Source organism: Lithobates pipiens, unplaced genomic scaffold (genome assembly GCF_037356315.1).
Source record: "Lithobates pipiens isolate NorthernLeopardFrog02 unplaced genomic scaffold, aLitPip1_a1.2 Scaffold_28, whole genome shotgun sequence".
In the NCBI taxonomy this organism is placed as follows: domain Eukaryota; kingdom Metazoa; phylum Chordata; class Amphibia; order Anura; family Ranidae; genus Lithobates; species Lithobates pipiens.
The window spans coordinates 3652110-3675445 of record NW_027507789.1 but is presented as its reverse complement, the minus strand read 5'-3'; the positions used below and the strand labels follow the sequence as shown (position 1 = coordinate 3675445).

The window sequence follows — 23336 nt, the reverse complement described above, 5'->3', positions numbered from 1 at the left end:
CTTCCTCTGATTTCACCGCACACTGTGAGCTTCTCAAAATGTGCATTAGAAGCTGCGCCAAGTCAGATAGAGCTGATGGGGGGGGAATAATGGGGGACCAAAAAAGGTAAAACATTCATCCTTTCCTCAATATGAAGTTTGCCAGTACCGTATCTGAAAAACAGCCCCGCCCACACCATGATGTTCCCACCTCCAAACCTCACTGTTGGTATGGGGGTGTTTTTGGGGTGATGTGACCTCCCAACATGGGGTGTATTATTATGGCATCCAAAGAGTTCCATGTTGGTCTCCTCTGAGCAGATCCCCATATTTCACAGGCTTGCCTAAATGTTGTGCAGCAAACTTTAGCCGAGCTTCACCATGCTTCTTCTTCAGCAATGGAGTGTTGTGTGGCGAGCGTGACTACGGGCCATGGCGGGTGAGGGCATTACTTATTGTTGTACCTGCTAATTCCAGGTCTCCAGGAAGCTCTCCACAAGTGGTCATTGGCACTTGGCGAACTCTTCTGATAATTATTTTCACTCCTCTGTCAGAAATCTTGTGAGGAACGCCAGGTCTATGGTGGGATGAAGTTTTTTCAACTTCCAGATTATGGCCCCAACAGTGCTCACTGGAACACTCAGAAGTTTAGAAATCCTTCTGTAACCAATGCCATCAGTATTTTTAGCAACAATAAAGGTCTTGAGAGAGTTCTTTGCTTTTACCCTTAATGAGATGTTTCTTGTGTGACACCTTGGTAATGAGACACCTTTTTTTTTTTTATAGTCCATCAGGTGAGACTGAACCGGCTGATATTAATTTGCACTACAAGGGGCAGGATTGCTTACTAATTACTGATACATTTAAGCTGGTGTCCTGGCTTTCCATGCCTTTTGCACCTCCCTCCCCCCCCCGTGTCTCCTCCAAAGTCCTGGCAGTCGTTTCTCTTCCCGGCCAATCAGGACTTGGTGCCCGCGGTCAATCGGGTCTTAGGACGAGCTTCCTGATTGGCCGGGAGGAGAAACAGGAAGGCTAATATCACACACCTGGATGGGCAAACCTATACTTTTTTTTTAGCCAATTAGAGCCTCGGGCTCTAATCATTTGCTTAAAAAACAAAACAAATAAAAAAACCCATTGGAATCCACGCGTTGGGCGCCCTGCATAGAAATTAGGGGCCTGGCGCATGGATAAGGGGGGCATGAGCGGCACCACTGGTTAAAACTGCTATTTACCACTACCCCCCCCCGATTGACAATTCTGTTGTTTGCTGTGCCTCCTGTTCTCATCCCTCCAGAGTTGCGTCTCACTAATACAGGAGGTGTGTTACTGGAGTCGGGATTCAAAACTGAGCTACATGATAAACACATCCCAAATGTGCCAGCATGGTAGTGCCAATGTTGTGCCATCTACATATTACATTTTGATTATTTCTATTATATTATATCCCTCTGTAGCCCAGGTGTCCCCCCCCCCCCCACCCCAAACCCTTCAATAGACAGTCAGGTTGCGGTAATGTTCTATATATACCGCTCTGAGCGCCGTCATACGTTTCTCCTTGGCCAATGCGATGAGCCAATACACGCGTCCGCAGCCATGTTTGAACGGCCGGCTGGCCTTGTATGATCATGAGACCCGGCCGCAGGGGCTGGGGGGGCTGTTTATGGGAGATTTCCCCGCGTGTAACACAATATTATATAAATATCTCCGGGCTCACATGCCGCGCATTCATGAATCGCCACTCAGCTATGTAGATGGAACGAGAGCCAGACTGCGAAACGAGAGCCGTGACCGCTAAGGAGGCCTATCCGATATCACGGAACTTGTAGGTAATGTAAGGATGGAGAGCAGACCGGGATAGGTAACCCCCCCCCCCCCCCCCCCCGTATGTATGTCCTGCCAAGTATCATAGTGAATGCGGCGGGAAATGCGGCCAGGGCTCGCAGCTGTCTCCAATCCTCCTTCAGGAAGAAAAAAGGGGGGGGCGTAGGAAAATGTATGGTATGTGTATATAGATAATGTAAACGCAGGTGCGGTCTGACTTGTGTCATACATTACTTTTACTTAAAGCGTATCTAAAGCCAGAACTTGGGTTTTTAACCCGTCACACTTTTTTTGCTGTCAGTGTCCCATTGGGGAGATTTTCCTTCACTTCCTGCCCCCGAGACGCAGCAAGAAGTGAAGTGACACAGCAGAACCTGAAATGCGTTGTACAGCGCTAGGCCAGTCGGGGGGGGGGGGGGGGTGTTACGAAAAAACAACTTAACGCGAGTCCGCTGCTGGGAATGGACCTTGAACCTTCCAGTGAAGACTCCTCTGACGGTAGACCAAAGAGACGGCCATTTTGTTCTCACACACAAGGCCTACTATCCTATTGTTTGATGTGCCAAACATGGTCAACCATATTTATAACTTCAAAGAAGGTCCAAAGGATTGAAGTTCTGACCAAAAGAGAGAAGTGTGTCCAGTGATTTCCTATCCCTTTTATTGTAAACCCTTACAAACCACTTTGACCTACAGGTAAGCCTAGATTAAGGCTTACCTGTAGGTCCAAGAAATATCTCCTAAACCTACATGGTTTAGGAGATATTTACCCGAAGACAGACAGCGCTGTCTGCGGCGCGCAGGCGCACTGAGCACGCCGCAGATCACAGCAATATTCCGCTTGTGTCGGCTCCCATGCACATGCGCGGGAGTGACGTCATCGCGGCCCCAGCGAATCACAGCGCCGGAGCAGCGAGACCCGGAAGTCACTCCGGGACACATGGCAGCAGCGAAGATAAAGGAGGAGGACCGCTTCGGGGGGCTTCGTTCTCAGGTAAGTTATTCATAATGAGCTAGTATGCTATGCATACTAGCTCATTATGCCTTTGCCTTGCAGGTTGCATTTTTTTTTTTTAAATAGCCTTTACTTCCTCTTTAATTGCATTCCAACTGCAGAGGCTATTGGGACTGTAAGGCCGCGTACACACGGGCGGACTGTCCGCCCAACTAGGTTCGTCAAACAGTTTGACAAACAGTCCGTTCAAAATGAGCATGAACGGACTTGACCACACACGACGAACGAACAGTCCGCTAAAAACTTGCGCGATGACGTGAACGGCACGTACGACGGGACGAGAAATTCGAAGTCCAATACACTGCAATACAACCTTCGCCATGTAAATTCTTTCTGAGCATGCGCGAGACTTAGTTTGTCGAACAAGCCTACACACGAGGGGACTGTCCGCTCAAACCAAGTTTCAGCGGACAGTCTTACGGAAATTCCGAAAAACTTTGTTCGTCAGACTGTCCGCTGAAACTGTCCGCTGAAGCCCACACACGAGCGGACTGTCCGCCCAAACACTGTTCAGCGGACAAAGTTGGGCGAACAGTCCGCCCGTGTGTACGCGGCCTTAGGCTACTTTCTCACTGGGGTGTTGGGGGCGTCTGGCAGTTGTTTACCGTTGTTTTTGCTGCCCTTCTTGGCCGCTAGCAGGGTGCTTTTAACCCCTGCTAATGGCCTAAAAGGGGTTAAATGTGCCCACAAAGCACCGCTGCTGTTCAGCAGCAGTGCCCATTGATTTCAATGGGCAGGGGAGTTACGGCACCTCAAAGATGCGGCTTGTGGGACTTTTTTTTTTTGGCGTCCTGCCAGCGCACCGCTCCAGTGTGAAAGCACTCCGGCTTTCACACTGGAGAGAGAAGAGAGGCTCTTCACAGGTGTTATTTTTAACGCTATAGTGGCTCAGTATGAAAGCAACCTTAGAAACAGGATAAGGCTCTAGATCAGGGTTCTCAACCAGGGTTCCATTGAACTCCTCTAGGGTTCCTCCAGAGGTTTTCAGACAAAGAAGGCTTGCCGCTCCAGGTGAGATGAGGAAGCCCGATGGAATTAGTGGGTGCTTGCCTCGGCAATCAATGCGTAAAAGAAGAATAGGCTGCACACCACGATTGTGATCCAAAATCCTTTATTGGGACATCCCAGAGAGACACCGCAAGACCAGAGTGCCCGGTAGATGCGTTTCACATGATTAGAGGTGCTTAGTCATTGGTGTCTCTCTGGGATGTCCCAATAAAGGATTTTGGATCACAATCGTGGTGTGCAGCCTATTCTTCTTTTCCTCCACATGTCGCTAGATGTTCCGTGAACAATTCTTGCCTCTCAGATAAGTTCCCACTGACCCCCATTGATCTTTTGAGCTATCTGTAAAGGGATAATTCCTCCCAATGACCACAAGAGTAAGGAGCATTCCTCCCACTGACCATCACACGACTGTATCATGGGTTGCATATGTAGCGGCAGCTCCTGAAGAGCACACGCTATGTTTTTCAAAGTTAAAACTTTACCCAAACTACAGTTTGGTTTGGGTCTATTTGCCTAAATTTGACTTCTGTGTCAGTCTGACTGGACTATGAGATGTTCAGCCTGGCTGCTGGGGGGGCGCTGTCTCTGGTGGCAGGCGTGGAAATATGGTCTGGTCAGGCGCTTAAGTTACTCTCTTTTGGAGTCAGGTCAGTGGGAGTGGCCCTCTTGGTGTGCCCTCTGAGAGAGGGTATTTAAGATGCGGACGTCACATGGTTCGGGGTTCCGGTCCAGTATGCTGTGCTGATTACATGGTCCTGGTCCTCCTGACCAGCCCCCAGGAAGGCTATGGCCTGGGGTGCAGTTCCACCCGACTTTAATGCCTCTGGGCTGGCTAGCCCAAGGCATGGAAACTAGAGGAGGATTCTGAGGTGGTTGGGTGCCGTCTCCGGTCCGGGAGAGACCCATTGAACTTCGAGCATTCCAGTGGAGGACTCTTTAGAAGAACACCACGTACGGGTTGGTTTTCTTAACAAGAGCCTGGAAGGGCTGAAGTAACCGAGAGAATCCGGTCTTGTGGATATCGCCAAGCAGGCTGAAAGATCCAGGTATCCTACAAGTGTTCTACAGCTTAGTTTCCCTACGTGTTCTACAACGTCGGTGATAAAGACTTTGTTCCTGAGGGACTGTCCAACCTGAGTGTTCATCCAGCTGTGAATGGCTATTCTCTGGATGCAGTCAAAGTAACCAAGTTCCTTAACGTTTACAGACTTTGACGTTGAGAGTAACTGAATTTCTTCCCAACCCTCTGATCCCAAGGTAAAAGACTGTTCAATGGTGGAAGTTTGCAAATAAAATCCATTCAAGTGGATCTATTGTCAGTCTCAAGTTACTGGGCCACCTACCACGGGACATCCCCTAGACGTGCAACAAGAAGAAGCGGAAGGTAGCGGTAAGCCCAAAAATAACCAGCAGCACCTTCGGGGGTTGGTGCTACATATATATAGCAATCTTTAGGAGGGGTTCCCTGAGACCAGAAAATTATTTCAAGGGTTCCTTTGTGTTGAAAAGGTTGAGAAAGTCTTATCTAGACAATCAAACAGAACCTAAGCCAGACCAACTATATTCCTTGCTGGACCTTTGCCTCAAAACCACTTACTACTAATATAAGGATACCTTCGACTGCATTAGACATGGGAGCACCTGTATCTCCTACTGAAGATAACCTGTACATAAAAGAGGTGGAGAAGAGATTCTTGGACTAACACCAACTCATTGGTTCAGATATGTAGACAATACGTGGGTCAAAATTAGAACATTGGAAATACAAAACAAAACCATCAGGTTTACAAAGGAAGAGGCACAAAAGAAGAAGAACACATTATCCTTTGTGGACCTTGTGTAATTTGGACATTGAGGTCTACAGGAAGTCCACCCACACAGATCAGCATCTGTTGTTCACTCCCTATCAGGGACAGCAGTTCCTATCCACTGGGAACAAGCTAACCAGGAATGTTGGGAATGAACTGGGCTTCATGGAGGGTCAGTCTTTAGGAGGAGAAACCAAGAAATATCAGTTCCTCCAAGGATCACTATAGAGACATTGGACACTTGGACAGTAGCAACGCAGAGTGACTGTAGACCTTGACATGGGGCAACAATACATATAGAGAAAACAGAATGCCCTAAGGACTTAGGAAGAACAATGTGCCCAAACAGCCACCTGGTTTTCGCCAGAGTGCTCTGCAAGCAATGATGGGCTTTGCTGAAGGACAGCTCCTAGGTTGCATCCCTCTCTAATCTATATAAACAGAGAGCTAGACATACGGGTAATCAGGAGAAGATCTCTAGGAGCACAGGGGTGTTGAAGTTACAGAAACACAAGTGGGATTCTCTGGAAGCACTGGGGTGCTGAGATCACAGGAATGCAGAAGAGTCTCTGGAAGCATTGGGGGCCTGAAAACACAGGAGAGAGTCTCAGGGAGCACTGGGGATCTGGGATCACAGGAATGCAGAAGAGTCTCAGGGAGTAGTGGGGATCTGGGATCACAGGAATGCAGAAGAGTCTCAGGGAGTAGTGGGGATCTGGGATCACAGGAATGCAAGAGAGTGTCGGAGAGCAACCGGGATGCTGGGGATCACAGGAAAGTCTCAGAGAGTACTTTGGTGGTGGGATGACAGGAATGCACGAGAGTCTTAAGGAGCACCAGGGTGCTGGGGTTAATGGGAATTCAGATGTATATCTGGGAGCACTAGGACCCTGGGAACCCGGGATAGTCTCAGGGAGCATTGGGGTGCTGAGATCACAGGAATACAAAGAGAGTCGCAAGGAGCACCAGGGTTCTGGGAACACGGAAAAGCAGGAGAGTCTTAGGGAGCATATGGGTGTTGGAATCATGAGGAAGCAGGCGAGTCAATGATAATACTTGGGATTGGGAACTCAAGAACATTGGAGAGTCCCTGGCAGACTTCTCAAGTGGTGATGGGCTTTGCTTTAAGACATCTCACAGATTGTGACCTTCTGACCTACAGGCACAGGAACCTACAGAGCAAGATGCATTGGGTTTTCAAGAGAGTCTCTAGAAGGGTGTTGGTGTTACAGGAACACAAGTGGGAGTCTCTGGAAGCACTGGGAACACAGGAGAATGTGAGGGAGCATATGGGTACTGGAAGAAGCAAAGCACGGAAGATTCTCTTGGTTAGCACTGGGGTTCTGGGATCACAGGAAAGTCTCAGGGAGCCTAGGGGTGCCGGGATTACAAGAACTGGGAGCTTTGGGATCACGGGAATGCAGGACCGTCTGAGGGAGCATATGGGTGCTGGGAACACCGAAGCACTAAGAATTCTCTTGGTTGGCACTGGGGTGCTGGGGATCACAGAAACACAGGAAAGTCTCAGGGATGCCGTGATCACAAGAACCCCAAACAGTCTCTGGGTGCACCGGGGTGCTGGGTATGCAAGAATACAGGAGCAATGAAGTGTTGGGCATTCCGGAACACAGAATACTAGGGTCAGGACAGTCAAGGAGGCATGAAGGTGCACTGTGGGCACAGAGGATGCTGGGAACCTGGAATGAAACAGTAACAATGAGTCACAGAGGAAGACTGGCACATGGACACCAGGAAGCACAGGGGGCTCAGCAGTTATCACAGAGGTGCATGGGGGACACCGTGGATGCTGGAGATACAAAGACTCAGAGGGATCACGGAGGATGCTTGGTTGGAAACAGTCTAAAAGATGTCAGGAAGCACAGGGATCTCAGCAGGTGGTGTCATGAAGTGTTGCTCAAACACTGGTCTTTTAGGAAAATGCCTGGCATCTGATTGGCTGTGGTGTCTGCAGCCTCTGACTACATGAGTGCTGGAGGCCTTGCATAGGTGGAAGAATCCGACGCTGGAATGGGGCACAGGTGAGTCTGACACTCCGACTACCCACCGGAACACAAACTGGGGGGTCTAATGAACTCTGCAACATCTAGCTAAGTTAGTCAGAACTAAAAAAAAAAAAAAAAAAAAAAAAAAATGAAGAATGCCGACATCTCAGGAGTACTTTGAAAGATTCGGGTTACCCAGAATGGCCTTTCTATCCACAAGATCAGATCAGGGGTCTCCAAACTGTGGCCCTGGTGTTAGATGCAGCCATTTGCTTGCTTTTTTTTACAGCCCTTGGAACACTGTTCCTCCCACTGACACCAATGATGGGGCACTATTCCTCCAACTGACACCAACGATGGGGCACTATTCCTCCAACTGACACCAATGATGGGGCACTATTCCTCCCACTGACACCAATGATGGGGCACTATTCCTCCCACTGACACCAATGATGGGGCACTATTCCTCCAACTGACACCAATGATGGGGCACTATTCCTCCAACTGACACCAACGATGGGGCACTATTCCTCCAACTGACACCAATGATGGGGCACTATTCCTCCAACTGACACCAATGATGGGGCACTATTCCTCCCACTGACACCAATGATGGGGCACTATTCCTCCAACTGACACCAACGATGGGGCACTATTCCTCCCACTGACACCAACGATGGGGCACTATTCCTCCAACTGACACCAATGATGGGGCACTATTCCTCCCACTGACACCAATGATGGGGCACTATTCCTCCCACTGACACCAATGATGGGGCACTATTCCTACCACTGATACCAATGATGGGGCCCTATTCCCCACACTGATACCAATGATGGGGCACTATTCCTCCCACTGACACCAATGATGGGGCACTATTCCCCCCACTGACACCAATGATGGGGCACTATTCCTCCCACTGACCCCAATGATGGGGCACTATTCCTCCCACTGACACCAATGATGGGGCACTATTCCCCCCACTGACACCAATGATGGGGCACTATTCCTCCCACTGACACCAAATGATGGGGCACTATTCCCCCCACTGACACCAATGATGGGGCACTATTCCTCCCACTGACACCAATGATGGGTTACTATTCCTCCCACTGACACCAATGTGTCATCCCCTATATAGCTGGAGTGTTAAGAAAACGCAGAAGGACTTTTAACAAACATCTCATCCATGTATCCTTCAAGCCCAACAATACATTGAGACAGAAGCTTGGGCAACCAGGAGATGCAAGACCCAACCACAAGGGAAGTAACCTTGTATACGCAGTGCAGCGAGGAAGGTAAAGACCTGCACATTGGGGAGACAGAACAACCCCCCCCCCCCCAACAAGTGATTGGCCCAACATGGGAGGGCAAACTCTACAGGTCAAGACTCAGCAGTCTTTCTACACCTTAAAGTGGTTGTAAACCCTTACAAACCACTTTGACCTACAGGTAAGCCTAGATTAAGGCTTACCTGTAGGTCCAAGAAATATCTCCTAAACCTACACGGTTTAGGAGATATTTACCAGAAGACAGCCACCGCTGTCTACAGCGCATGCGCCGTAGACAGTGGCGCGCAAGCGCACTGGGTAAGCCGCGAGTGTTGGCTCCTGTGCGCATGCGCGACGTCATTGTTTCTCCGGCGAATCACAGCGCCGGAGCAGCGAGACCCACCAAGAAGATGGACGCTCGGAACTACAGGGGACAGCGGTGACTTCGCTGCCTCCTGTGTCAGGTAAGAGACACATAATGGACTGCTATGCGATGCGATGCATAGTAGTCCATTATGCTTTACCTTTGCAGGGAATCAAAGAGGAAGTAACACCCATCAGGGTTTACTTCCTCTTTAAGGCTTGGCTCACGCAAGCCGACTCCAAAGTTTCGTGTTTTTCTGCGCAGCTTTGGAGTCCAGCTTTGAAGTGATTTAGTAAACTCTCTGGCACTGAAGTCGTGTCAGAGTCAGATCAAAAGTAGTGCAGGAACCTTTTCTGAAGTCGCAGTGTCTTCAGTAATGTCAATTGGAACTTCCTTCATAGAGGTACATGGCATTTCACATGTCCTGCGACTTTGGGTCTCACAAGCCGGATCCCAAGTTGCACGAGTGTGAACCGAGCCTCGGGGAAATTGACATTCTTCTGAGGACAGCGAGTTGCACATTTTTGACAGAAAGGACAACTGCTGAGTAAGAGGCGTGAGGCCCTGTACACGAATCAGAGCAGCCATTCCTGACCAGGGGTGGAGGCTTCTAACACCATCTCTCCTCCACATAAAATGCAGTTTTACCGTCTCTACCCTGATGATTGGACAATTCACACCTGAAGGCGTGGAAATCGAGGAATTACCACCCATGGCTTCCTGACACTAGAGTGGGATGATATAATGAGAACGGGGGGGTGGGGGGGGTTCACCAACTTTCACACCTCCCATCTTGTTCTTGGCCAACCTAGATCTACACATTCCATGGTGTTGGATTTAGGTGTGGATATAAATGTCGGGGTATCCTCCTGAAACTCACTGGAGCTGAAGAAGTGGCTTGAAGAAGTTATGGAACATCTTCGGCCTCAGAGAACATTTCCGGGACAAATTACTACTAGATACACCATGACCTGCAGAAACGAGAACCTTCACAGGACAGACAGACAGCTTGTTCCTTATAGTCGAGAGCCGCCATCTTGTTCTTTTTGGTCAACATTCAGCCATCTTGTCCCCCTCCAGTCAAGAGTCAGCCATCTTGTTCCCCTCAGTCATGAAGCAGCCATCTTTTTTTTCTATCTTGTTCTCTCTAGTCAATAGGCAGCCATCATGTTCCCCTATAGATAACATGCAGCCATATTGAACCCTTTATTCAAAAAGGCAGTCATATTGTGCTCCAGTCAAGAGGCAACAATCTTGTTCCTCTCAGTCATGAGGAAGCCATCTTGTCCCCCTCAATTAGGAGGCAGCAATCTTGTGCCCCAGTCATGAAGTGGCCATTTTGTTTTCTTCAGTCAGGAGACAGCCATCTTGTCCCCCTCAATCTGAAGGAAGACATCTCGTTCCCCTCAATCTGAAGGAAGACATCTCGTTCCCCTCAATCTGAAGGAAGACATCTCGTTCCCCTCAATCTGAAGGAAGACATCTCGTTCCCCTCAATCTGAAGGAAGATATCTCGTTCCCCTCAATCTGAAGGAAGACATCTCGTTCCCCCCAATCTGAAGGAAGATATCTCGTTCCCCTCAATCTGAAGGAAGATATCTCGTTCCCCCCTCAATCTGAAGGAAGACATCTCGTTCCCCCCCAATCTGAAGGAAGACATCTCGTTCCCCCCCAATCTGAAGGAAGACATCTCGTTCCCCTCAATCTGAAGGAAGACATCTCGTTCCCTCCAATCTGAAGGAAGACATCTCGTTCCCTCCAATCTGAAGGAAGACATCTCGTTCCCCTCAATCTGAAGGAAGACATCTCGTTCCCCTCAATCTGAAGGAAGACATCTCGTTCCCCTCAATCTGAAGGAAGACATCTCGTTCCCCCCAATCTGAAGGAAGACATCTCGTTCCCCCCAATCTGAAGGAAGACATCTCGTTCCCCTCAATCTGAAGGAAGACATCTCGTTCCCCTCAATCTGAAGGAAGATATCTCGTTCCCCCCTCAATCTGAAGGAAGACATCTCGTTCCCCTCAATCTGAAGGAAGACATCTCGTCCCCCCAATCTGAAGGAAGACATCTCGTTCCCCCCAATCTGAAGGAAGACATCTCGTTCCCCTCAATCTGAAGGAAGATATCTCGTTCCCCTCAATCTGAAGGAAGACATCTCGTTCCCCTCAATCTGAAGGAAGACATCTCGTTCCCTCAATCTGAAGGAAGATATCTCGTTCCCCTCAATCTGAAGGAAGACATCTCGTTCCCCTCAATCTGAAGGAAGACATCTCGTTCCCTCAATCTGAAGGAAGATATCTCGTTCCCCCCAATCTGAAGGAAGACATCTCGTTCCCCCCAATCTGAAGGAAGATATCTCGTTCCCCCCTCAATCTGAAGGAAGACATCTCGTTCCCCTCAATCTGAAGGAAGACATCTTGTTCCCCCCAATCTGAAGGAAGACATCTCGTTCCCCCCAATCTGAAGGAAGACATCTCGTTCCCCCCAATCTGAAGGAAGATATCTCGTTCCCCCCTCAATCTGAAGGAAGACATCTCGTTCCCCTCAATCTGAAGGAAGACATCTTGTTCCCCCCAATCTGAAGGAAGACATCTCGTTCCCCCCAATCTGAAGGAAGACATCTCGTTCCCCCCAATCTGAAGGAAGACATCTCGTTCCCCCCAATCTGAAGGAAGACATCTCGTCCCCTCAATCTGAAGGAAGACATCTCGTTCCCCCCAATCTGAAGGAAGACATCTCGTTCCCCCCAATCTGAAGGAAGACATCTTGTCCCCTCAATCTGAAGGAAGACATCTTGTTCCCTCAATCTGAAGGAAGATATCTCGTTCCCCCCTCAATCTGAAGGAAGACATCTCGTTCCCCCCAATCTGAAGGAAGACATCTCGTTCCCTCCAATCTGAAGGAAGACATCTTGTTCCCCCCAATCTGAAGGAAGACATCTCGTTCCCCTCAATCTGAAGGAAGACATCTCGTTCCCCCCAATCTGAAGGAAGACATCTCGTTCCCCCAATCTGAAGGAAGACATCTCGTCCCCTCAATCTGAAGGAAGACATCTCGTTCCCCCAATCTGAAGCAAGACATCTCGTTCCCTCCAATCTGAAGGAAGACATCTCGTTCCCCCCAATCTGAAGGAAGACATCTCGTTCCCCTCAATCTGAAGGAAGACATCTCGTTCCCCTCAATCTGAAGGAAGACATCTCGTTCCCCTCAATCTGAAGGAAGACATCTCGTTCCCCTCAATCTGAAGGAAGACATCTCGTTCCCCTCAATCTGAAGGAAGACATCTCGTTCCCCTCAATCTGAAGGAAGACATCTTGTTCCCCCCAATCTGAAGGAAGACATCTTCTTCCCCTCAATCTGAAGGAAGATATCTCGTCCCCCCAATCTGAAGGAAGACATCTCGTTCCCCTCAATCTGAAGGAAGACATCTCGTTCCCTCAATCTGAAGGAAGACATCTCGTTCCCTCAATCTGAAGGAAGACATCTCGTTCCCCTCAATCTGAAGGAAGACATCTCGTTCCCCTCAATCTGAAGGAAGACATCTCGTTCCCCTCAATCTGAAGGAAGACATCTCGTTCCCCCCAATCTGAAGGAAGACATCTCGTTCCCCCCAATCTGAAGGAAGACATCTCGTTCCCCTCAATCTGAAGGAAGACATCTCGTTCCCCTCAATCTGAAGGAAGACATCTCGTTCCCCTCAATCTGAAGGAAGATATCTCGTTCCCTCAATCTGAAGGAAGATATCTCGTTCCCCCCTCAATCTGAAGGAAAACATCTTGTTCCCCTCAATCTGAAGGAAGATATCTCGTTCCCATCAATCTGAAGGAAGACATCTCGTTCCCCTCAATCTGAAGGAAGACATCTCGTTCCCCTCAATCTGAAGGAAGATATCTCGTTCCCCTCAATCTGAAGGAAGACATCTCGTTCCCCCCAATCTGAAGGAAGACATCTCGTTCCCCTCAATCTGAAGGAAGACATCTCGTTCCCCTCAATCTGAAGGAAGACATCTCGTTCCCCTCAATCTGAAGGAAGACATCTCGTTCCCCTCAATCTGAAGGAAGACATCTCGTTCCCCTCAATCTGAAGGAAGACATCTCGTTCCCCCCAATCTGAAGGAAGACATCTCGTTCCCCCCAATCTGAAGGAAGACATCTCGTTCCCCTCAATCTGAAGGAAGACATCTCGTTCCCCCCAATCTGAAGGAAGACATCTCGTTCCCCTCAATCTGAAGGAAGACATCTCGTTCCCTCCAATCTGAAGGAAGACATCTCGTTCCCTCCAATCTGAAGGAAGACATCTCGTTCCCCCCAATCTGAAGGAAGACATCTCGTTCCCTCCAATCTGAAGGAAGACATCTCGTTCCCTCCAATCTGAAGGAAGACATCTCGTTCCCTCCAATCTGAAGGAAGACATCTCGTTCCCCCCAATCTGAAGGAAGACATCTTGTTCCCCCCAATCTGAAGGAAGACATCTTGTTCCCCCCAATCTGAAGGAAGACATCTCGTTCCCTCCAATCTGAAGGAAGACTTCTCGTTCCCCCCAATCTGAAGGAAGACATCTCGTTCCCCTCAATCTGAAGGAAGACATCTTGTTCCCCCCAATCTGAAGGAAGACATCTTGTTCCCCCCAATCTGAAGGAAGACATCTCGTTCCCCCCAATCTGAAGGAAGACATCTCGTCCCCTCAATCTGAAGGAAGACATCTTGTTCCCCCCAATCTGAAGGAAGACATCTCGTTCCCCCCTCAATCTGAAGGAAGACATCTCGTTCCCCCCAATCTGAAGGAAGACATCTCGTTCCCTCCAATCTGAAGGAAGACATCTCGTTCCCCCCAATCTGAAGGAAGACATCTCGTTCCCCCCAATCTGAAGGAAGATATCTCGTTCCCCCCTCAATCTGAAGGAAGACATCTCGTTCCCCTCAATCTGAAGGAAGACATCTCGTTCCCCCCTCAATCTGAAGGAAGACATCTCGTTCCCCTCAATCTGAAGGAAGACATCTTGTTCCCCCAATCTGAAGGAAGACATCTCGTTCCCTCCAATCTGAAGGAAGACATCTCGTTCCCCCCAATCTGAAGGAAGACATCTCGTTCCCCCCAATCTGAAGGAAGATATCTCGTTCCCCCCAATCTGAAGGAAGACATCTCGTTCCCTCCAATCTGAAGGAAGACATCTCGTTCCCTCCAATCTGAAGGAAGACATCTCGTTCCCTCCAATCTGAAGGAAGACATCTCGTTCCCCCCAATCTGAAGGAAGACATCTTGTTCCCCCCAATCTGAAGGAAGACATCTTGTTCCCCCCAATCTGAAGGAAGACATCTCGTTCCCTCCAATCTGAAGGAAGACATCTCGTTCCCCCCAATCTGAAGGAAGACATCTCGTTCCCCTCAATCTGAAGGAAGACATCTTGTTCCCCCCAATCTGAAGGAAGACATCTTGTTCCCCCCAATCTGAAGGAAGACATCTCGTTCCCCCCAATCTGAAGGAAGACATCTCGTCCCCTCAATCTGAAGGAAGACATCTTGTTCCCCCCAATCTGAAGGAAGACATCTCGTTCCCCCCTCAATCTGAAGGAAGACATCTCGTTCCCCCCAATCTGAAGGAAGACATCTCGTTCCCTCCAATCTGAAGGAAGACATCTCGTTCCCCCCAATCTGAAGGAAGACATCTCGTTCCCCCCAATCTGAAGGAAGATATCTCGTTCCCCCCTCAATCTGAAGGAAGACATCTCGTTCCCCTCAATCTGAAGGAAGACATCTCGTTCCCCTCAATCTGAAGGAAGACATCTCGTTCCCCCCTCAATCTGAAGGAAGACATCTCGTTCCCCTCAATCTGAAGGAAGACATCTCGTTCCCCTCAATCTGAAGGAAGACATCTTGTTCCCCCAATCTGAAGGAAGACATCTCGTTCCCCTCAATCTGAAGGAAGACATCTCGTTCCCCCCAATCTGAAGGAAGACATCTCGTTCCCCCCAATCTGAAGGAAGACATCTCGTCCCCTCAATCTGAAGGAAGACATCTTGTTCCCCCAATCTGAAGGAAGACATCTCGTTCCCCTCAATCTGAAGGAAGACATCTCGTTCCCCCCAATCTGAAGGAAGACATCTCGTTCCCTCCAATCTGAAGGAAGACATCTCGTTCCCCCCTCAATCTGAAGGAAGACATCTCGTTCCCCCCAATCTGAAGGAAGACATCTCGTTCCCTCCAATCTGAAGGAAGACATCTCGTTCCCCCCAATCTGAAGGAAGACATCTTGTTCCCCCCAATCTGAAGGAAGACATCTTGTTCCCCTCAATCTGAAGGAAGACATCTTGTTCCCCTCAATCTGAAGGAAGACATCTTGTTCCCCCCAATCTGAAGGAAGACATCTCGTCCCCTCAATCTGAAGGAAGACATCTCGTCCCCTCAATCTGAAGGAAGACATCTTATCCCCTCATCTTCTTCACTACATTATGGATTTTTTCCTCACATAAACCACCTGTAGCCATCTTGTTCCCTCCAGTCTCACATGCTGTTTGTTTCCAGCTGACCAGAGGCAGCCATTTTGCTGAGCAGGACGTGTGACCCCGCCGAGGGTGGAGGTACGGCCTGCCTCACAGCCCCCCACCGTGTGATTTGTCATCCCACCAACAACATGTCCGCTCCGGGCACAGCCGGCGACAGTTCCTCTCCAACCTGCTCCTCGCTGCACCCACGTGGTCCCCACACCGCTGCCAATCAACCTCGCGGCCCACGGTACCACGCCCCTCCAGGATCAGCTTCCATGGAAACCCCGGCAGCCAATGGGAGCGCGGCCCCGGTGACGGACAGCCGCCTCCAGCCACTTTCCTCCAGGGGTGGGCGGGGACAAGGGAGAAAACTGATGGAGGGAGTGTTCTGCCTAATAGAGTCCGGCCATCCATATGTGTCCGCTCCGTACTGCGCATGCGCAGTACGGAGCAGACGAAGCTTCGGAAAATCTCCGAAGCTGAACGGCGCCTGCGCCGTGAGTGGAGGAGGTAGCCCCACTATCCAAGCGGACATAGGGTTTAGAATTTTAGAGGGCCCCTCGCGGGCGAGCTTCGCTCGCCACGCTTCGGGCTCGGCCTCGCTGCGCTCGGCTCTTTTTTATTCTAACTCTATGTCCACTTGGATAGTGGGGATAGAACCTGGACTCACGGCGCAGGCGCCGTTCGTCCTCGGCAATTTTCGGAATCTGTGCTCCTGTGTACTGCGCATGCGCAGTACGCAGAGGACAGCATCTGATGGAGGACCCTATTTGACAAGACAGGGAGCAAGGACAAGAAAAAAAAAAGTAACGGTTTGCGCGTGACGGACGTGACGGCGACCAATCAGCGTCAGGAAGGGGCTATCGGGAGCCAATGGGAAAATCGGAGAGTGCAGAGGGGGGGAAGAAAGCGCCTCTTGGTGTTGGGTGGGCGTGGCCTGAGAGGTGACGGGCTGGAGGGACGGGGCCGGGGCTGGCGGGTACCGGGAGACGCAGACACGGAGCGAGGAAGCCCAGGAGCCGCCGGTAAGAATCGGGTGGTGGGATGGAGGCGGGCTGGAGTCATGTAGGCTTTGTCATTCAATTACCCCCTGCAGGGGCAATTACTTCAAATACCCCACTAGGGGGCAACCAATCACCCTGAGCAGAGACAGCCAATGAGGACATCGCTGCCTGTACAGATCCCCCTCAGAGGGTAATATAAGATATCACTGCTGGAAAATACCCCATCAGGGCAATTACAGCATGTCACACCCTATAAATACCCAATCGGGGGCAATTACTGCATTCCACCCCTATAAATACCCAATCAGGGGCAATTACTGTGTTCCACCCCTATAAATGTCCAATCAGAGGCAATTATTGCGCTCCACCCTGTAAATACCCAATCAGGGGCAATTACGGCATGTCACCCCCTTTAAATACCCAATCAGGGGCAGTTATGTTATGCCACCCCTATAAATACCCAATCGTGGGCAATTACAGCATGTCACCCCTATAAATACCCACTCGGGGGCAGTTGCAGCATGTCACCCCTATAAATACCCAATCGGGGGCAGTTGCAGCATGTCACCCCTATAAATACCCAATCAGGGGCAGTTACAGCATGTCACCCCTATAAATACCCAATCAGGGGCAGTTACAGCATGTCACCCCTATAAATACCCGATCAGGGGCATTACAACATTTCACCACTATAAATACCTAATCAGGGGCAATTACAGCATTTCAGCCTTTTTTCCAAATCAGGGGCAATTACAGCATTTCACCCTCTATAAATACCCAATCAGGGGCATTACAACATTTCACCACCACAAATACTCAATCAGGGGCAATTGCAGCATGTCACCCCCTATAAATACCCAATCAGGACACTTATCCTAATACAGACCCCCCCAGCTCTGCAATGGCATGATAGGGCCCACCCAAAAAAATACACTAAAGGGGGCATTTAGAACATTGCCTTCTATACAAGGAGCTCCCACAGGGGCCCCATTCTCCCATATCTGCCCCTTTGTGTTTTGAAGAGTCTGAAATGCCCCAGGTGCCCCATCTCTGTCTAACTGCCCCCCCTTTGATTGTCCCTCATACAGTAGTTGCTCCTTTTCTAAAGATAGTGCCGCAAAATTTGTATTTTGTAAGTTTACCAAGAGCAAAGAATACCCCCTCCCCCTTAAATGATCCCCCAAATGTGCCCCTTCTGATATTGTGTACAAGGAATGCTACTGGAAGGGGTTCAAATTCTTCCTAAATGCCCCTATTTATCGTTTGCCTGGGGCCCTCCCTCACTTTTTTTTTTTTTTTTTTTTTACCCCTGCTTTACCATCAGTGCCCGTTTAATTGCCAGATCTCTGATAACCCCAGATACCTGAGAGTACCCATCCTGGCACACCTCTATTTCAGAATTGCCCAGAAGATGCCTCCTCCCAGCAGCAGGTGCCCAGGTGAATAGCCCCTCACGGTGTCAGCAGGTGACGAGAAGTGCCCGGGAGATGTCCCCTTCCCGGTGCCCGGGAGATGTCCCCTTCCTGGTGCCCCCTTCCCGGTGTCTGGGAGCTGTCCCCTTCCTGGTGCCCCCTTCCCGGTGTCTGGGAGCTGTCCCTTTCCTGGTGCCCCCTTCCCGGTGTCTGGGAGATGTCCCTTTCGAGATGCCCCCTTCCCGGTGTCTGGGAGATGTCCCTTTCCCGGTGCCCCCTTCCCGGTGTCTGGGAGCTGTCCCTTTCCTGGTGCCCCCTTCCCGGTGTCTGGGAGATGTCCCTTTCGAGATGTCCCTTTCCCGGTGTCTGGGAGATGCCCCCTTCCCGGTGTCTGGGAGATGTCCCCTTCCTGTGCCCAGGAGATGCCCCCTTCCCGGTGCCCCCTTCCTGGCGTCTGGGAGAAGTCCCCTTCCCGGTGCCCCTTTCCCGGTGCCCCCTTCCCGGTGTCTGGGAGATGTCCCTTTCCCGGTGCCCCCTTCCCGGTGTCTGGGAGATGTCCCTTTCCCGGTGCCCCCTTCCCGGTGTCTGGGAGATGTCCCTTTCCCAGTGCCCCCTTCCCGGTTCCCAGTGTCCGTATTCCGGTATCAATTCCCAGAAAATACCTTCTCCCAGTGCCAAGTTTGGAGAAGATACCCCCTTCCGGTACCAAGCACCCAGAAAATGTCTCCTTAGAATCACCCGGAAGATATCGCCCTCTTCACACCAAGACTTCAGAAAACGACCCTCCAAAGCATCGAGTCCAGAAATGGCTTCCCAGAACTGCCCAGGAGATACCTCCCCCTCCCCCCTCCATAGTACCAAATGCCTATAAAATGCCCAGTTAGGATTACTCTGAAGAAGACCCCTTCCAAGTTTCTTGTCCAGGAACACCTGAGCTTTTTTTTAGATGTTTAACAATGTAGCAAAAATACTTTGTGTGAATGCCCACATAGCCCACCTGCACCCGCCGCATTCCCACCTGCACCCGCCGCATCCCCACCTGCACCCGCCGCATCCCCACCTGCACCCGCCGCATCCCCACCTGCACCCGCCGCATCCCCACCTGCACCCGCCGCATCCCCACCTGCACCCGCCGCATCCCCACCTGCACCCGCCGCATCCCCACCTGCACCCATCATCCTCATCTTGTAAAGGGATTTGAATTGTCCTGAAAGCTTGAAGGTCCAGTGGACACTTCCCACCAAATATCTCATATCTGTGGATTGCTTTGTATCCTATACAATGTATCCATATAATGTGCCTCCACCTGTAATATGTATCCTCCTATACAATGTATCCTATACAATGTATCCATACAACGTGCCTCCACCTGTAAGATGTATCCCTCTCATACAATGTATCTCTATTTGGATGACATCTTCTAGTTCCCAACTCTGGAATACATTTCAGCCCTTGCCTGTGCAGTCAGGAGGGCTTTGTGCCCCCCCTACCCTCACGAATGCCCCCGACACCGCCCCTCTGATACACCCCCGACATTCCCTGCACCCTCAGCTATGTCTAACAAATTCCTTTTCGTGAATTCCACCCCCCCCCCCCCCTCCCCTGAGCGGACGGGCGAGGGGCTTCCCACCACTTAACCCCCCCCCCGCAAAAGCTTTTGTCCTGCTTCCACGCCAACTTCGGAACACGTTTTATTTGAATTCGCTCCTTGTTACCGAAGTACATGAAATCGGTGCTTCTAACGTTGGAGGTGGTCTTGGTTTTACCCATGGCCTGATCCACCCCCCACCTATAACTTTGGGGGTCAATGTGTGTACACCGTGCCCACCCCCAACCCGGGGTGAAAGGTTGTGGTGCCGTTTTGGCCTTTAGGCGACTTTGTAAAGCACTACGGCGTGTTTTTGTTCTTTCATTCATTTCCCCCTGTGGGGGCGGCCATGTTTCTCTCGTCGTCTGCGGCGCGGTTAGGGTTAAGAGATCTGAACTGGCCATGTGCTCTGCCCTCTGGTGCCCGCGTGCGGGGCCCGTCTGTATGGGACTGTCAGTAGGTGACTACGGTAGAGCTGTGCTCGGACGCCGGTTGGCGTTTTATATCAGCCCCTTCGTTGTGCAATTTCACCCGCAGGGGCACCTCCCTGGTCTGGGCTGGTTGGATTATTCTTCAGCTAGATAAAGAAGAAAGGGGGGGGGGGTTGGTTTGGCGGTGAAAGGGTTACGTCGGAGGGACAAGCGTGGAGCCCCCGGTTAGCCGGCTGAATGGGCGGCTGCTCAGATCTGTTATTGCAGCAGTTTGCAGGGAACAAAGAGCTCCGTCTACATCATGCAGCAAGTTCCATGCGCTTAGACCTCCTCTCCTGTGTCTAGCCCCCTCCTCTGTGCTCCCCCCCCCCCCCCCCCAACCTCTTACAGGAGCAATGTACCCAGAGAGCCAGACTGCCGGGCCCAAGAAACGCGCTTCGGCTCACCCACCGGCCTGCGGGCCCCACGCCGCCTCTTCTCCCTTTCCAACGTGTTTTTTGTGGAGGTTCCTCCTATCTGCCAGTTTTCGGCTTCCTGTCCTTTTCCTGAGGGGCTCATTCACACCGGCAGCGTTTGGCCACCATGAGAACAAGGCGGGCCTGCCTTACATCTCGGGGCTTCAGTTCAGTGCGTTGGTCTGCGCTGAAAACAAGCGTCAGGTTGCGTTGTTGCGCACCGCGTTCATTGTAACACGTTACGCGCATTAAAGTGGCATAGCGGGTAAAGGGCCAATTTTCACCAGAAACCTCGTCTACTGTGCGTTTTTTTTCCATGAACGTTTGCATGCATTTTTCTGCATCTGTACATACAGTTGATATGTTTTATTTTTTATTTTTTCATCCCCATTTGTCCTGTGAGGTCACTTCCTTCTTCCTTTGGACATTTATGTGCACTGTGGTGCGTTTTCATGCGCCAGTTCACACCAGAACATGGTGCGAGTTCGCGTTCTGTGCACTCGCTTGCAATCTGCGGGGGGTGTCCATGTCAACTTGCCAACATCCCAAAAGCAGGTCGCAAATGCAGTGCGTTTGTCTACACTGGATCTCATGTGATTTATGGTGTGAACTTGGTACTGGGAAGGGCTCATCTTGTGGGCCCTTGTTACTGGGAAGTTGGGGGGCATCTTGTGGGCCCTTGGTACTGGGAAGGGCTCATCTTCTGGACAATTGATACTGGGAAGGGCTCATCTTCTGGACAATTGGTACTGGGAGGGGGGCTGCTTGTAGGCTCTTGGTACTGGGAGGGGGGCATCTTGTGGGCTCTTGGTACTGGGAGGGGGGCATCTTGTGAGCTCTTGGTACTGGGAGGGGGGCATCTTGTGGGCCCTTGGGAAGGGGGCATCTTCTGGACACTTGGTACTTGGAAGGGGGCATCTTCTGGACACTTGGTACTGGGAAGGGCTCATCTTCTGGACACTTGGTACTGGGAAGGGCTCATCTTCTGGACACTTGGTACAGACAACCTGACAGGGGGCCCCATACAGCGAATGCTTCAGTTATGAATGAACACAGTGAATGCTTGGTACTGACCACTCATTGTGTTCATTCAGGAAGGGGCTGATAAATAGGATATATTTACCGGAACCGCAATTCGGAGGTAGGGGGCACACAGGGGGGCCTGAGCAGCCGGGGGGAAACGGAGGTAGATAGGTGTGTGGGGGAGGGCAATTTTTGAAACTTTACCCAGCTGTCCATTTTGAAGAATCCTATTGTGTGCTGGGAGCTGCTGGCAGGAAGGGGAGGAGAGAAGCCGGTTGCACTGTGGGTGTAGGGACACACAGGGGGCCCTGGGTAGCAGGGGGTAAATGTATGGTGTACAGGGAGGATAATCAGTATGGCAGAGGGGGCACTTACTGGAACTTTCCCCCTACTCTCCATTTTGAAGGATCCTATTGCGTGCTTGCAGCCGCTGGCTGAAACGAGAGGAGGGGAACCGGAAGCACTGCGGGCGTAGGGAGGCACACAAGGGGGCATGGGCAGCAGGGGTGAAACATATGGTTTACAGGGAGGGTGATAGGTGTGGCGGGGGGCAATTATTGAAACTTTCCCCCACTCTCCATTTTGAAGGATCCTATTGTGCCTGCAGCCGCTGGCGGGAATGAGAGGAGGGAAACCAGCAGCACTGCGTGGGTAGGGAGGCACACGGGGGGGCAGGGGGAAACATGGTGTAAAGGGAGGGTGATGGGTGTGGCGGGGGGCAATTATTGAAACTTTCCCCCACTCTCCATCTTGAAGGATCCTATTGTGTGCTTGCAGCTTCCGGCTGGAAGGAGAGGAGGGAAGCCAGCAGCACTGCAGGGATGGGGGGGGGGGCAAACAGGAGGGCCTGGGCAGCATGGGGAAATATATGGAGCACAGGGAGGGTGATCGGGGGGGGGGCAATTATTTGAAGCTTCCCACACTCTCCATAATGTGGGATCCTATTGTGTGCTTGCAGCTGCAGGAAGGAGAGGAGGGAAGCCGGAGGCGCTGCAGGGGCAGGGAGGCCTGGGCAGCAGAGAGGAAATGTATGGTGCACAGACACGCACATCGGTGTGTGTTTGCAATTACTGGAACTGATCCCCTGTATGGTTCTCTTGGCAGCACCTGAAAGCCAGCAGGAGGTGGAGGAGAAGCAAGCTTTCAGCTGCTGCAGAGAGAGCCATACATGGGATTGGTTCCAGTAATTGCCCCCCATCCCTGCCCACATCTACTTCACCCTGCTGCATGGGCTTTCCTGCTGGCCAGGCCCCATGCAGGAGGACCAGTGGGCACCCTCTTATCCAAAGTCCTGGCTAGAGGTGGGCACTCTTCCTCTGAGACTCTAAGCCCTTGGGGGGGGGGGGTCGTCGGGTCATCTCGGCTGATCAAGCTTTGCATGTAGCGGAAATCAGACTGTTGGGTGGATTGGCCCTTTAATTTCCCAGCCCGTCCCCTCCATGTTATACACGTTGCCTCCTTCTTTTTTTTTTTTTTTTTCTCCATTATTCTAACATTCATTAACTCCATCTTCCTGTAAGTCTGAAAGCTTCCTAATCACCGGATAGAATATTCTATTTGAAGGAAGGCAGCCCCCTTTCCCGCCCAGGTGAATCTCATTCCCCCTCTCTTTGTATTTCAATCTTATTACACACGCAGACACTTCAAAGCCCCGGGCAGATTAAAG

The 23336-nt window shown here is 50.9% G+C and overlaps 1 protein-coding gene across 7 annotated transcripts in view; it reads left to right on the top strand.

Moving 5' to 3' along the window:
* Positions 1-16644: 16644 nt before the first annotated feature.
* Positions 16645-23336, top strand: part of MYH10 (myosin heavy chain 10) — a 183324-nt gene continuing 176632 nt past the window's right edge. For all 7 annotated transcript variants that reach the window (XM_077458583.1, XM_077458581.1, XM_077458580.1 and 4 more), the window contains exon 1: positions 16645-16782. The gene's annotated coding sequence lies outside the window, so the exon portion shown is untranslated. The remainder of the gene's footprint in view (positions 16783-23336) is intronic.